Source organism: Papio anubis, chromosome 4 (genome assembly GCF_008728515.1).
Source record: "Papio anubis isolate 15944 chromosome 4, Panubis1.0, whole genome shotgun sequence".
NCBI classification, from domain to species: domain Eukaryota; kingdom Metazoa; phylum Chordata; class Mammalia; order Primates; family Cercopithecidae; genus Papio; species Papio anubis.
Window position 1 is genome coordinate 160,855,996 of NC_044979.1, and position 16,750 is coordinate 160,872,745.

Genomic DNA, 16,750 nt, shown 5'->3' on the forward strand with positions numbered 1-16,750 from the left:
TGAATTTGGGAGGTGGGGGAAGGGGGACACAATTCAGCCCACAACAACATCCATGGGATAATACTTGTCCCGGCAGGTGGGCAGGTGGCCAGCCCTTACTTTCTCGAGCTATCCATTTGGAGCAGGTCCTTTTTTTTTTTTTTTTTTTTTTTGAAACAGAGTTTCTCTCTGTTGCCCAGGCTGGAATGCAGTGGTGTGATCTTGGCTCACTGCAAGCTCCACCTCCCAGGTTCACGCCATTCTCCTGCCTCAGCCTCCTGAGTAGCTGGGACTACAGGCACCTGCCACCACGTCTGGCTAATTTTTTTTTTATGTATTTTTAGTAGAGACAGGGTTTCACTGTGTTAGTCAGGATGGTCTCGATCTCCTGACCTCGTGATCCACATGCCTTGGCCTCCCAAAGTGCTGGGATTACAGGCGTGAGCCACTGCGCCCAGCCTGGAGCAGGTATTTTTTATCCATCACCTTATTTAATCATCATATCCCTCTTAGTCTGCTAGGGCTGCCATAAGAAAATACCATAGACTGGGTGGCTGATACAACAACAATTTACTTTCTCACATTCTGCAGGCTAGAAAGTTCCAGATCAAGGTCCTGCGGGGTTTGGTTTCTGGTGAGGACTCTCTTCCTGGCTTACAGGAAACCACCATCCCATTGTGTGCTCACATGACCTCTGCTTTGACTGATCTCTGACAGAAAGGGAATTCTGGTGTCTCTTCCTCTTCTCATAAGGGCACCAGCTCTATGGGATTAGAGATCCACCCTTTTGACCTCATTTAACCTTTATTACCTCCTCACAGGCCCTATCTCCAAATGGGGATAACATTGGGGGTTAGGACTTCAACATATGAAGTTGAGGAGAACATGATTCAGTCTACAGTAATCCCTAATGGGAGACATCATCATTGTCATTTATAGGAAGCTGAGACACAGAAAGGTTAACCTTCAGATTCCACAGCTAGAATTAGTGTAAAATGCAGGTGTATTTGACTCCTAAAACCCATTTCTCCATCCACTATTCTGGATGTCTCAAACTGGGACCTAAAATGGGGAGGTTTGCACATGACCTGAAATTACTTCCATCACTGAGGGAAGGGAGGATTGAGCAATTTCCTGCTTCTATTAAAGTGAATTATACAAACTTGTCATTCTAGGGATGAAAGGTCATCCTAGAATTGCCTATGGGTGATTTCATACAGTTCAACCTAGAATGAGAAATGGGAAATTCAGAAAGGCCTTGCAGGGCTTTCTGACCATGCATCCTTGTCACATGCCCCACTGCACAACTTCCCCAGCTCCTCGATGTCACATGGATCTGGAAAGCAGGGAGACTGGACTATGGAGCCAGCCCTCCAGGGTTGGAACTGAGTTTGAATCTCAGCTTGACTACTTACTAGTACCTAAGGTAACATGTTTAATCTCTCTGTGCTCGGTTTCCTCATCTGGAAACAGAAATTATAATGCTCCTCCCTCATATGATCATAGTGAGGACTGAAAGAGTTAATGCATATAAGGAGTGTTTGGGCAGGATCTGGCACACGGCAAATGCTTTATAAGTGTTAGTTGTTATCATCATGATTATTCTTGTCTGAATTATAAGGAAGAGAAAAAGTATGTATCTTAAGAATAGAGGATTTTAAAATGCTCCCAAGTTCCTTAACCAACCTGAGCCATCTGTAAATTAAGTACTACGGGATTTCCAGCTCTGACATGTATTCAGGGGTCCTAGAAACTGACATCAGTTTAATACAAACTATTCTAAAATGTCGTGTGCCCTTGACAGGGAGGTCCAAGTACTGGATACTTGCAATGCAATCCAGCAGTGGCCCCGTCTTTCTTACAAAAAGGCCCCAGTCACATGATGATGAGGCTAGATCTATTCCTGTCCTCCTTCTCTTCCTCATATTTCCTTCTTCTTCAAGGTCTAAACGTTTATTGAACTGATACTCATGAATGAGTTACTCGACTAGGCTTGCAGGATAAACTTGCCAGGCTTTACATCTATTTGTTCCTTTCCATCCCCCAAAATCAAATGGCTGTTCCAGGAAAATGTTCCCCTTGTGGCAGGGTCCGGGAGAAAAGAGAGAGGAAAAATTAAAACGACTGAAGGCCCATGTGCTCCAGGAATATGTCCTGGAGATGGCAGTGGAGGGCAAGGGGAGAATGTTGGTAAGGTTAAAATTTTTAAAGTTTCAGGTCCTGTATCTTGACATCCCAAGTATAAATGCGGGTACCAGACACAGTACAAACGTTCTCAAAGCCCAGTTACATATTCCAAACCAAAAGCGGGCTCTTGAAGGGTGATGAGGTAGGGATGAAATACAGGATCGCCTGAAGACCATTTCTTCCTCTCTTAGGGACCTGCTTGGCTCCAGCTGATTCGGTCGAGGAGGAAAACCTCCCACTTGCTCCTCTCGGGCTCCCTGCATGGAGAGAGCAGAGACACTCCTGCCATCCAGTTGCAAGAAGTCGCCACTTCCCCCTCCAGCCGACTGAAAGTTCGGGCGACGTCTGGGCCGTCACTTGAAGGCGTTTCCTTTTCTTTAAGAACAAAGGTTGGAGGCTGAGCCTTGCGGCGCGGGTGCAGGAAAGTACACGGCGTGTGTCGAGAGAAAAAAATACACACACGCAATGACCCACGAGAAAGGGAAAGGGGAAAACACCAACTCCCCGGGCGCTGGGCTTTTTCGACTTTTCCTTTAAAAAGAAAAAAGTTTTTCAAGCCGTAGGTTCCAAGAACAGGCAGGAGGGGGGAGAAGCGGGGGGGGGGGGGGTTTGCAGAAAAGGCGCCTGGTCGGTTATGAGTCACAAGTGAGTTATAAAAGGGTCGCACGTTCGCAGGCGCGGGCTTCCTGTGCGCAGCCGAGCCCGGGCCCAGCGCCGCCTGCAGCCTTGGGAAGGGAGCGGATCGCGGAGCCCCAAGCCGCCCGCAGAGCAAGCGCGGGGAACCAAGGAGACGCTCCTGGCACTGCAGGTACGCCGACTTTCAGTCTCGCGCTCCCGCCCGCCTTTCCTCTCTTCAACGTGGCAGGGACGCCGGGGGACCTCAGTGTGAGGGTCACCGCCGGGTGAACTGGCGGGGCAAGGCGGGGGCAGCGCGCACGTGGCCGTGGAGCCCGGCTCGGTCCCGCGCGCGTCTGCGGGTGCCCCCTGGGGACTCAGAGGTGTCGCCTCGCCCGGGACCAGAGATTGCGCTGGACGGATTCCCGCGGGCAGAGGCAGGGGGAAGGAGGGGTGTTGGAAACCTAACACTTGAGCTTCTTTGCAAAGTTTCCTTGGATGGTTGGGGAGGTACCTGTATAATGGCCCTGGACCAACTTCCCCTGTTGAAGCAGCCAGAGAAGTGTGTAAAACACACTACAGGGGCAGTGTGGAAAAAGAGACTGCCTTCAAAACTTGTATATTTTCTATTTTGAAAAATAACTGCAAATCTATTTTAATTTTACAAAGTTAGACTCATAGCATTTTAGATATCAATGTCTTCATTTAACAGAAGTGAAGATGGAGCAAACGCTCAATCAGCGTCTGTATTTATTCGCTCCTGTTGTGCCACGGTGCGTTTTTGCTGAGCAGTTGCCTTTACTCTCACAAAACCCCCTTGGTGTCTGTCCTCCACGTTTTACGAGGGAGAGCCGGATCTTTTGAAGTTTGTATCATCTAAAGCAGGTATATTGAGATGACTATGGATAGAAGTTTACCTAAAAATACTGAAGTTGACAGCTGACAAAGATATAAGAATCCAAAGTATGTTAAAAATTAAGGAGCTGGGGCCCAGAGAAGTGAAGTTACTTCTCCAGCTTCACACAGCAGATCCAGGACCCTGTGTGATTTGAAAAGGCCAAGGTATCTAATGATGCTCATAATTTAGTTTACATTTTGTGTCAAATGGATGAGGTCAAGTGGACATTATGTGTATATTCCAAAGCCAAAATTACTGCTTGCAATCTCCATTCATCTCTCTGAAGAAGTAGTGCCTCTTTTATATGGCTTTAACATAATGTATAATCGAAGTGAATTAGGGCAGCCAAACTTTTAATCACAGGACTGATCTTTTAAAAACGGGTATATGTAAAGTTAATTGCTTATCTATGTGAACAGTAATATACGCTATAAAAAGTTTTCAAGGCAACTTCCTGCCTGTGGTTTAATTTGATAGTCACAATGATAGGAAATTGGCAGGGTTAGGTGGTGGTATCCACATTTTGCCCATGAGGACTTGTGGCTCAGATAATTTGAGTTTTTTCTAGTAAGGTCACTAGGTCCCTAGTGCACAGCCTGCTTTTAGGTACGGATGTGGGATGGGGGTGTCGGCAGACCACAGGTTTTTGACTCTCAGTTTGGGCTCATTTCCATGACTCCTTGCTGCCTCCCTGATTTCTGTCAAATGACCAAAGCACATTTACTAATTACTTCTGCCACAAGGACTACTCCTTATTAGGCTGTGACAAGCAAGTTTCCTCACATAGCGGGTCAGCTCACTCTGGCCACAGGACCCAGCTTCCTAACCACACACATTAAGAAAGAGAAAAATTAGCACTGTCTGAGACCTACAACCACTTCAAGGGGGAAGAGTGGTGTTTGCACAAATATCTACTCTTGTTTTAACCTAATCATGTGTAAAAAGTGTAATTCACTGGTCTTTACCAAAAAAAAAGTCATCACAGTCTGCCTGTGCTGGACGCGATGCTAGAGAGACAAAAGTGAGCAGGATAGGCACCACTCTACCCTTACAAACCCAAAAAGTTAGAGGAAAGGCTATCGGGATGTTACTATGCAATTTGATAGCATTTCAATTTTGGTAACATAAATACTTGAACTAATTAGAATGTGCTACAAATTTTGCCATTCTTTACTTTCCATGTGCCAACATGGAAAATCTGTAACCTTCATCTTTCAATACCTCATCTTAACAGTCTTCTATAAATCAAAAAATCTACCCCAAAAAGCCCTAGGTTTTAACTTTTGAAAAGTTTTTTTATTTATCAGCTTTTCATGTCATGACTAAGATGTGCCATTCAACTTAAAGGAATTCTTTCATTTTACAGTAACAGTTATTAAAATCCTTTATTCCTACCTCCTTGAGAATCTAATGGAAATTTTATATCCTCTTCCCGGAAAATTTTTTTTAATGTGCATCCTCACACACCATTTTGCATTCGGCGTCAGCAGGCTAGAGGCTTCCTTGAACCTCAGTCATGACCCTCTTTGGGGGTCCACTTTCATAATCAGTATTCTAAACGTAGTAGGCAAAAATAGCTTGAATAGAGGAAAGTGGGATGTAGACTCTTGGCCTTCACTTGGACTGAGCATCTCTATCCTTAACTAGTTGGTGTCTCCATTTTTGTTAGTCATTGGCTACTGCTTAGCTGAAGCTATTGATTTTAATAGCCGTATTGTTTTGATATGAGGCTGCCACTCTGCAGAAGCCTAATATTGGGGAAGGAACACCAGCCTAAGAACCGTGGTTTGTTTCTAGTATCAACTCTGCAGATTTCTGTGCTTCATTTTTCTCATCTCTAAGATGGGTGGCTGATGGGTGGCCGGGACTGAATCATTTCTAAAATCCTTTACACTGATGAAATTCTGTGATTCCAGTGTAACTACCAAGTTCACTTTCATATACCTCCTGAGACACAGCTGGTCTTAGTAAATTTAGGTCCTCTATGTCCAAAGAAAGTCAAAGTAAGTACCATCATAATTCACTATAGAATGTATTTTTGTCTTTCACTGATCTTACTGGACTCAAAACTGTTACATGTTTCCTTAAATTAGATAGAATAACACAATTGTGAAACACTACTTTTCAAGGAAAAATATTACAATTTTAAAAGCCTCTTTTTATCCCACCTCTCAGTAGCTACAACTTTCATATATGAGTTTCAAATATATATATGAAAAACTTTTTCTTATCTCAGACTCTTAAGGAAATGCAATGCTTTTAATATGATCACTGCTGTGTAATTCTAATCTGCCCTGAAACACTTAAGTTCTGTCCATCAATCAACGTCTTTGGTCTTATAATATTCAGAGCCTTAAGCAAAACCAGCGCAAAAGCACATCTGTCCTCAAATAAGCACATCATATGTCTGAGCAGTTCAGCATCCTCACTCAAAGTCCACGGCTCTCAGCAATGTGGAAGAACATGTTATTCCTAAAATCACCACCCTTACACACAGTGACACACTCACCAGAAAGTGAGGCTTAACATAGCTTAAGTTGCTGTAGTTTAAAACAGATTGTGAGTATCTGTGCTAATTCTGAGAAACAATTAGCAGAGATATTAATCAATTAGCACAGATCACTAATATCTGTGCTAATTGTTAGAACAGATTAGCACAGATATTGCTACCTTGTGTGAGTAGATAGTTAAGGCACTGGCAGAAGGAAAGATTAGTGAAGAATATCAAATAGGTGATTTAATGAAATTGTGAGGCTGATGTTTGGATAAGGTGAAACAATGCCCTACAATGACATTTATGCCAGTTCTCCATAAACGAGAGTGTTCTACACAAATTATAAGTTCCTGGCTGTCTTAACAAAATGCTCTGGTCCTTTGTATGCTCACACAAATAACGGTTCCAAGCATGGGAAACAGGTGTCAGATTGCCCAGGTAGGCAACCCAGCCGCATTATCCTTAGCCACTGATTAACCTTGTGCAAGTTACTTCACCTGCCTGTGCCTCAAGGCCCCCATGTTTCAATGGGGAGGGTGTGAATACTCATTCCTAAGGTTGTGAGGAGGAATAACTGAGTTAGTAGACATCAAACACTTAGGTGCTTGGCACAGAGGGAGCCCTGTGTGTTGCTATTATTTTGTTTCAGTGGATGATCTTGTGTATTATAAGAAATCAATTTGGAAGGTGAGATACAAATGCAGTCTGAGAAAGTAAAGACATTTTAAAGACATTTTACTGTGTCACGAATTTTCAGAGACCACACTGACACGGTAAAAAGTTGTCTGGTTTTTAGAATTTTTGTTTCAGAATGCATATCCTTCTCCTTAACCAAATGAAAACTACTAAAATACTTCTGAAAATTATTTCCAAGAAAACATTTTGGTGTATCTTTTAGCAGTTACTTTACAACTTAAAGATTAGGATAAACCAAAGAATTATTTTAACTTGGCTTTTACCTGCTTGTAGATAACCTCTAATTTATATAACGGTTCAATTATACAGTGGTAAATGTATCTGGGCTTGTACTTTTAAAATAGCAAGGGTAACATGCGATAGATGTAGAGTACTTATAAAGTACTCACTAAGCACTGATGACTGATGTCATTAGTATCACGGCTATCATTCATTGAACCCTGATTATGAGGCTGGCACCCAACTAAATGTTTTGCATTGTCACTTCATCTTCACAAGACTTTCTGAGTAAGTTATACCTTTATCTCCATTTTCAGGGAAACAACTAAGACTTAAAGAGGTTTATTAACTTGCCAAATAGCACACAGCTAGTAACACTGGTAGGGTATGGAATGGAACCCAGGCAAGCTGAAAACAACAGAACAATGAACACTCCTACTTTTCAATTAGATTTGCTAATTGTTAATATTTGCCACATTGACTTATCTTTCTGTGTCCCTACCCATCTCTCTCTATATATCTATATGCAAACCTGGCATCTAACTTCTAGATGTTTTAGCATGGATCTCCTAAGAACAAGGACATGGTTCTGTGCAATGAAAACACATGATTATAGCATCCAAGAGTGGTTTTTAAAATCCGGGATGAAACTTAATTTTTACCCACAAGTCCAGACGATGATTTCTACCAGTATTCTCCAGCTTTACTTTATACTTGACAGACTGAGATCCAAGCCTGGAATCTTCTAAAAAGGGTCCACTGCCAATCTGGAATGCCAACAAACCTTATTAATATATCCCCACATTTGTAAGCTTCTACTAAATTCTCCAAGAACCTGCATATCAGTTAGGTCCTGAAATGCTCCAGTGCCAAATAAAAGCCCACTGTGCAGATAGAAATGCCTTTGGAAACTCTCAAACATTCATTCAAAAGTATTTAGTGAGTATCTGTCAGCTGTATATCCAGCACTGAGGGAAGACTCAGTCTCTGCCATCACATACACCTCAGCACTAAGAAGAGACACATGAAATAATTACCATCCAGTGTGATAAGTGCTCTGACAGAGGATGGAGAGAGGACTAGCCACCTTGGGGAAGATAGAGAAGCAGGGTCCCATCAGGAGATGAGGAGAAACCAGCCTCCAGGAGTGTGCTATCTGAGAGTACAAGATAAGGAAGGCGAAGAAGACAGGTCCATACTTGAACACTTGAAGTAGGTATATCTAGTGCCTAAGAGTGTGTATGGTGACATCTTGTGGAGCAGCGATCATGACCCTCATTTGGTTTGTTAAAGCATTGGGTCAAATGCCATGGGAATGTAACATGTAAATGGTCTTTGCCTTATAACACAGGGTATCCCATCCATGTAAGAGTGAATTTTTAAAAAGGCAAAACCAAACCTTTTGTTTACAGAATTTGCTCCATTTGCCTTAAATAGTTTTAGCACACAAATTCTCCCTTGCTTGGGGCCATTATGGTGTGTGGAAGCAGAAAAAGATAAACTGTAGCTTACAGAAATAGAAAAGCAATTTTGTCTGATGATACAGACATAAGGATATAAACAACAAACAGGTAACACATAATAAGTTCCAAATGAGGCATTTTGTTGAAATTCAGTGTTAAGCATAAACAGTGAACTCAAATGCACAAAGGAGGCCTCATGGAAGGGTGACAAAACACAGAGCAGATAACAGCCAACCTATTTTCTGCTCCCTGGGAGTGGGGAGAAAAGACATCAAAATCGAATTATAAATTTTAAAAAGTATTAAAATTATCTTATGGAAATATGATATTAAGAAGTTTGTTAGACAAATGGAAAACGTTTTGTGGAAACAAGAAATAAGAAAGAATGGCCATCACTTAAAGCAACAGAACGCATCTCTCCCACTAGCTCTCCCCTCCCTACCCACAGCTTTATTTACATTTGTTCTATAACATTTCAGCACAGTTCAGACCTGCCGCTGAGCCAGTGTGAGGTCAGGGTGTTGAGGAAGTGAGTCCCCGCAGTCAGACTCCAGCTGGCTGTCATCCTGCTTCTGCTTATTCCACATAATCAGTCTGGTGGGGAAGAGGAAATTCCTAACCTTTTTTTTTTTTTTTAAACACATCTTCATCAGAAAAGTGAAAGCACTAATAACTGTCCATAATAAAACTATTGGGAAGGTAACTTAGCTTGTAAATAAGTTCCACAAAGTCATTTCAGTAAAAGCTTCCTGGTTCTAAAATTGGGAAAAGCAGGATAATCCTCTAAGGCTGACATTCTTTCTCTTTTGTGCATTTACAACTAAACAGTCACTGATATACATTTCCACAGTGACCCTGCAATATCCACACTGACTTTCTTCTAAGACACTTCAAAAATCCATCACACTTTTATGTGTTAAATATCACTATTGGCATATATCTTTAAAAACATTTATTTTCTTAATTCTCAAAATACAGAAAAGAATGTTATGCTATTTTGTGTGCAAACTGCTATTTTCAATAAGGAGCTCTTAATTGAGAAATAGTTGCTATTTTTCAATAAAGAACTCTCAATTAGAAATATCAAGAAGTGATGTTAAGTTTTTATGGAAGTAAATAAAATATCATGACATGAAAAGTTTATAATTTTTCCCCCAGCAATGGCTTATTCAGGGAATTTTTCTTATATCTAAAGTTAATGATCTGAAAAGTGGTAATCTTATCATTCACCAAGATTTCAGGATGTAAGTTATTCCTACAGAACAATCCATTTTTACCTTTAAAGATGAGTTTGTGTGCTTCAGAAGACGTGACCCCAGTTGGCCACCATCAATCCCTTGTTAATGATGGAACTCATGTGGAGTTAAGAGGAAACATAATACTCTTTATCTCATTCCCTGGTAGCAGAGAAGTTGACTCATCTTTAACGTCAGTTACTGATGTAACACAGAATCATATTCTACAGAAAATATGTGATAAACTTTACACAAATAAATACACTTTAGAAAGGCAGTCATTTGGATTTTCTTTTTGTCAGAGAACACTGCAAGTCTTCCTGAAGAATCTCTGAGAAATTAAACACTTTATATGACATTTTATAGCATGTAGAGAGGTTGAAACTCAGAGAACTAAAACTCAGATGATAGTCTAAATACTTAATTTGTTGCTGCTTTATGCTGGACGTGAAAAGTGTGAGCTTAAATTATAAATAAAAAACTACTGAACTATCAAACTATTTGGGGTACATCCTTATCTTTCCTCTAAATTACTCTTTATTCCCATTAAAATCTACCTATCCCAGGTCCTCTCTCCTCAGCCCTTGATCTCTGCTTTCAAAGATGACTGACTAACCTAATAAACACATCTAAGGCGATGTTGTCAACTTCAACCCAACCCTCTTTCCCCAGATAACTGTCTGCATTTCAAGAACAACCTACCAGAGACCTTACCTGTCACCTTGGCTCTCCCACCCAATGGAGATGGCTCTAATGGTAAGGAATTCTGTCTTAAGTAACAGGGAAGGGAAACACTCTGACAGATGCAGAGTTTTCATAGAGGCAGGCTGTTGGTGCATCATGTGGGCAGCCACTTTCAACTTTTGACCCTGCCTCAAAAGGTAACCAAGAAATCGTTGTTATTCTAAAAATTACGACAAATCCAAAGTTTCACAGAATCCTGATTTTTATATACTTGCATTAATCACTGCTTATTTCCATGACATAAACCCAAACCGCAGCTGCAGAATATAGAGAATTAGAAGAAATTCTGATAGAAAAGCCAGATACTGCTTCCACATATGCAAATATATGCTAATTGCTTTTAGCAAATGGATCCAAATAGGAATCAACATTATTCCATCTTAATGATTATGTTTTTGATTGGTACACATAAATGTTAGTGAGAAAATAGTTAGAGGAAGTTACCTAAACTAAATCACTTCAATTTTCAACAACATAATTACATTTCACCTACTAAAATGGCTTTGGACGTAGAATTTGTATTGCTACATCAATATAAGATGACTTTCAGTAAAAATAGATGTACATTTGATTTGTAACAACAAATTAGTAGTTTTAAATTATTTGTATATTTCAGGGTAAATAAAATTAGAGCTATCCCACAATCGCTTTGGTTCTGAAATTCGACCACTGTAACTTTTTTTAAAGAAAACTATGGTGTGCAGTTCCTTTGGTTGCAAATATTAAATGGTTGGTGCTGAGAATAAGCAGCAATATAGAAATATACATAAATGTAGAAGAATATAACCTATGATTTAGACATAAAACGAGACCCTTACAAGATAAAGAGTTATGGAGATGTATGCTAATGATGGTTGTACAACATTATGACTGTTTAATATAGCTGACCTGTACACTTAAAAGTGGTTACGATGGCAGGGCGCGGTGGCTCACGCCTGTAATCCCAGCACTTTGGGAGGCCAAGGCGGGCGGATCACGAGGTCAGGAGATCGAGACCATCCTGGCTAACACGGTGAAACCCCGTCTCTACTAAAAATACAAAAAATTAGCTGGGCGTGGTGGCGGGTGCCTGTAGTCCCAGCTACTCGGCTGAGGCAGGAGAATGGCGTGAACCCGGGAGGCGGAGCCTGCAGTGAGCGGAGATCGCGCCACCGCACTCCAGCCTGGGTGACAAAGGGAGACTCCATCTTAAAAAAAAAAAAAAGTGGTTAAGATGTTAAACTTACATTATGTTTACATTACATTACATATTTCACCACAATAAAAAATTTTTGAAGGAAAACCAGAACTTTAATGACAAACTTAGGACATATTATGCTCTGAATATATAGTTTTGATAATGTCTTTCCTGGCAAATCAACAAGGTAAGAATAAAAGGATATTCTGAAATCTTTTTTTTTCTTTGGAGACAGAGTCTCGCTCTATTGCCCAGGCTGGAGTGCAGTGGCACAGTCTCGGCTCACTGCAACCTTCTGCCTCCCAGGTTCAAGCCATTCTGCTACCTCAGTCTTCGGAGTAGCTGGGATTACAGGCGCGCACCACCATGCCTAGCTAATTTTTTTGTATTTTTAGTACGGGGTTTTCCCATGTTGGTCAGGCTGGTCTCGAACTCCTGATCTTGTGATCCACCCACCTCAGCCATCCAAAATGCTGGGATTACAGGCGTGAGCCACCACACCTGGCCAGATATTCTTAAATCTTATGCTCACACTCCACCCTGTCCCCCAAAAAATTGTCCTTCGGAAAAGCATAATCTAAGGAAAAATTTCCCAAAGTGCCACCTTCAGCTTCCTTCTTACTACAAGAGGAAGAATTGCCCGTCATATAATGAAAGATACTTGGTGTTATCATTAATCTGATCTACATAGTGCTTCCTCTTGGTAGATTTTTTACCCACTGTGAGCAGGAATGATTTTGATACTCAGTGTGTAGTAATTCTGTTAAGAATATTTAACTTGGAACCTATGCTACATAGTAAAGCTTATACTGACAATGGATATTTCATGTGGTAGGCATAAGTATTGTGGTGTGAGGGGAGGACTGGAAGTATATCTGCAGAACTACCTAATCAAAGACCCCAATCTAATTTCTAATGTATAATTCATATAAATCCTTCTTGTATTGCTACACATTAAACATTATGCTTGTCACATTCTTGGTTAGCACTGTCGCTATTGATTGTCAGGCTTATAATTGTGTATAATTCTTCCCCTGCCACTTTACCAGCTGGTGGCCACACTGATTCCAGAAAGAAGTACTTCATTTCTTATTACCTCATGAAAGCACCCTCTGCCCAATGCCTTGGCTAACAGACTGGCCTTTGTTGTCTATGACCACTAATTCCCACTCAGGCACATAGCAATTCTGTTGTTGGTTGATTAGCCCAGTCAAAAACACTGGAAGTGGATGTAGACTCCACACTGATGGATGAATGACCTTCTGGTCATTTTAATGTCCTTAAAAGTCTACTATTTTTAAATTGAAAATAATATATATATACATTCTGGGATATGTTCTCCTTTATTCTGTTCATTAATGTTTTTCATCTATCACTGGGTTTTAAATATGACCTAAGGTTCTACAGTATATTTAGACAAACTTCTCATTTCTCTACAGTGTTAGGAATTCATCACGTCTGTATGACAAGGTTGTGTTTGAGAACAAATGGGGACCTGTGTGACATGTTTTATTTCAATATACATTTAGAGTTTGAACCAATAAAAAAGCTATTAGAATTTTTAATATATATAACACATTATCAAAAACACTGTCACTTTTCTGAGTGCTCTAATCAGGCAATTCAGATGTTTATTTAAAAAGAGGGAAAAGCCAATCAGTATACTAAATATATTTATTGTAATACCTGTGCTCATATGTTACCTTTAAAGAACAGGAATAAAATTTATGGGTAGAATAGTATGCAAGCAATTTACCATCAATACAAATTAAACACATCTTTTTAAGAAAAGGGTGAGTTATCTTGACTGGGGAGGCACTAACGCTAGATTATTAATATGTATTTATTAAGCATTTACTGTGTCCAGGACCCTGTAAGGGGGGAAAAAAGTCCTTATTTTTACAATCTTTATTGACTAAAATTCTATCAAATGAATTGAATTCCTGAAATCACATCATTTAATCCAAATTTTTTCATCATCAACTAATTCATCTCAGAAAACAGTAAAGTTTAAAAAAAATACTATCAGTAAGAATGATATATTTCCTTGGTTTGGAAATTTCCAAACCACGATATTCTGCCCCGTCAAAATATATTCACTGGGGAATTTTTTACTTCATACGTTTCTTTTGAACTTAGTCACATTTTTGTATCTAGCTGGTTTCATTATTAAATAAAAGAAAAGGTGATTCCCCTCTTGTACTGCAGGAGACCACATACTTGAATGATACTCTAACTTCTAGGTTCTGCTATAGTAACACTGAAATCAGAAACCTGTGGGAGAAATGTCACTTTATCTGAGAGAGTAAAATCAGACTCTAAAAGGAAGTAGCAAATTCATCTTGTTCTTTTTTTTAATCAACTCTCTGCCTAACACAAGTAGTTTGAAACACAGAGGACTCTTTAAGTCATACTTCCTTTATGTAGTCAAAACCAAAGCCACTGGGTATTGCTTTCCCCAAAGGAATCTCTAAATAGCAGACGGGGACATTTTCAGATAGATTCATTTGTAGGCAAACCTCCATTGCTTGTATCGTATTTCCTGAAAGAATAAAGGTAAAACTTCAACTATTTATTACAGAATGAAAAATTCAGCCTGAACCCTACCTTTATAAAACAGGTTAATTGGGTTTTAATTTTCATAAATCATAAAGGACCATTTTGAATATTTGGGCCTTTAATTGTCTAGCTCCCAGATGAAGTACAAATCAGAAAAACACAAAAAAAAAACTATACTGTGTCAGAATGCAAGCTTCCCTCTTTGCATTTTGGCATTTGGAAACTCTGAAGAGTGGTTTTTGTTTTTGATTTAAAGAAGATGATACATATGTGTACCTGATTCAAAACTAGAGAATAGAATTGAAAACATAATTTTCAAAAAGTTTTCAAATATGCCTAAAGGTAACAATGTCATCTTTTAATTGCCAATTTCTCTACCACTTTCAACAAATTACTTCCAAGGATTTAATTAGCTCCTTCAAGAGAAAATGGACTATTTTCCTTTCAGATTTACTATATTCTGTCACTCCAGCTTTATAACCGCATGTGCATACACAAACATTTCTTTCTCTCTTGCAGGTGGCACAAACCAGGAAGGGGAAATCTGTGGTTTAAATTCTTTATGCCTCATCCTCTGAGTGCTGAAGGCTTGCTGTAGGCTGTATGCTGTTAATGCTAATCGTGATAGGGGTTTTTACCTCCAACTGACTCCTACATGTTAGCATTAACAGGGTATGATGCCTGTTACTAGCATTCACATGGAACAAATTGCTGCCGTGGGAGGATGACAAAGAAGCATGAGTCACCCTGCTGGATAAACTTAGACTTCAGGCTTTATCATTTTTCAATCTGTTAATCATAATCTGGTCACTGGGATGTTCAACCTTAAACTAAGTTTTAAAAGTAAGGTTATTTAAAAGATTTATCAGTAGTATCCTAAATGCAAACATTTTCATTTAAATATCAAGCCCACGTTTGTTTTTATCATTAACAGAAAATGTATTCCTGTCATTCTTAATTGCAGGTTTTGACTTGTTCAATATAATGTTCATAAATACCTTTGATTCAACTGTTAGAAATGTGGGCTAAACACAAATTTCTATAATATTTTTGTAGTTAAAAATTAAAGGACTACTAACCTCCAGTTATATCATGGATTGTCTGGCAACATTTTTAAAAATATTTAGAAACTGGTACTTTCCCCCATGTAACGATTTTCTGTTTAGGCAACTTCAGTTTAGAATTAATACTTTCATTTGACTCTTAAAGGGAAATTGAAAGGCTATGAAGCTGAATTTTTTAAATGAGATATTTTTAACAAGTAGCAGGGTAAATAACATCTGAGAGCTAGTGAGATACTGTTTCCATACAAGATACAAAGATTTAATTAAAAAACTCATATTTGAAATGAAGTCCCAAATCTAGGTTCAAGTTCAATAGCTAAGCCACATAATATGGTTGTGCAAGCAGAGAATCTACCTTTCCACTTCTAAGCCTGTTTCTTCATCCATGAAATGGGGATAATGCTTTACAAGGTTGTTGTGAGGTTTAGGTGAGATAGAGAATATTCTGTAAGATAATCAAGCGCTCCATCCATGTTATAGTTGGGTTAATCCAAGAACTAGTCACCCTACTTTGTTAGAGAAGAGAAAAGCTAATGATTTAATTTGTAGACTTTTTAAGGTTTGGGTTTCTATGCAGTTTTTCTAAATAACTATAACTTACCAACATGTAACCAAATGTAATTGTTAGTATATTTAATGTATACTTGTTTTAACAACTCTTCTCAACATTTTGTCAAGTTTATTCACTGTAACCAAATAAATCTGAGTCTTTAGTTGATTTAAAATAATTTTTATGGCCCATTTTCTTTCGCAAAGTACAAATTATAATTTCAGAAGATATCTGCCAAAAAAAGACAATGGAAGAAAATTATGAGGATACTAAGGGGAACTTTCCTGACTCCTAGGACACAGTATTCTCACATAAGAGTACCCATTTGGCTTTGCCCCACTTTCCGTTCAAGTTGTATGTGCTGCCAATACAAATTCCTTCTCCTAACCCGTGGAATGAGCTCATGGCTCCATGGAGCTTCCATGTAGGTAGAACATACTCAAGAGAGTTTCTTCAGGCCAGGCATAGTGGCTCACGCCTATAATTTCAACACTTTGGGAAGCTAAGGCGGGTGAATCATTTGAGGTCAGGAGTTCTAGTCTACCCTGGCCAACATAGTGAAACCTCGTCTCTGCTAAAAACACAAAAATTAGCTAGGCATGGTGGTGAGTGCCTGTAATCCCAGATACTCAGGAGGCTGAGGCAGGAGAATCACTTGAACCCAGGAGGTGAAGTTCACAGTGAATGAAGATCGTGCCACTGCCCTCCAGCCTGGGTGACAAGAGTGAAAAAGTGTTTCTTCATTTCATCTGCCACTGTATATCTACAAGAGGATTCCTTGCTTTGAGTCCCAGTTCTTCAAAATCCTACTTGCTGCCTAAAGACACAAAGTCATAGAACATTAGGGCTGGAATAAACTATTGTAGTATA

General features: G+C 39.5%; 1 protein-coding gene and 1 long non-coding RNA gene across 6 annotated transcripts in view; one reads left to right on the forward strand and one right to left on the reverse strand.

Annotated features, from left to right (window-relative positions):
• Positions 1–16,750, reverse strand: part of MRPL39 (mitochondrial ribosomal protein L39) — a 237,171-nt gene that overhangs the window by 189,554 nt on the left and 30,867 nt on the right. The gene's annotated exons all lie outside the window — the stretch shown is intronic.
• LOC110742785 lies at positions 1,713–16,058 on the forward strand. The gene is made up of 3 exons (XR_002520852.2): positions 1,713–2,974; positions 10,459–10,542; positions 14,786–16,058. It is a non-coding gene; the product is annotated as an uncharacterized LOC110742785 (long non-coding RNA).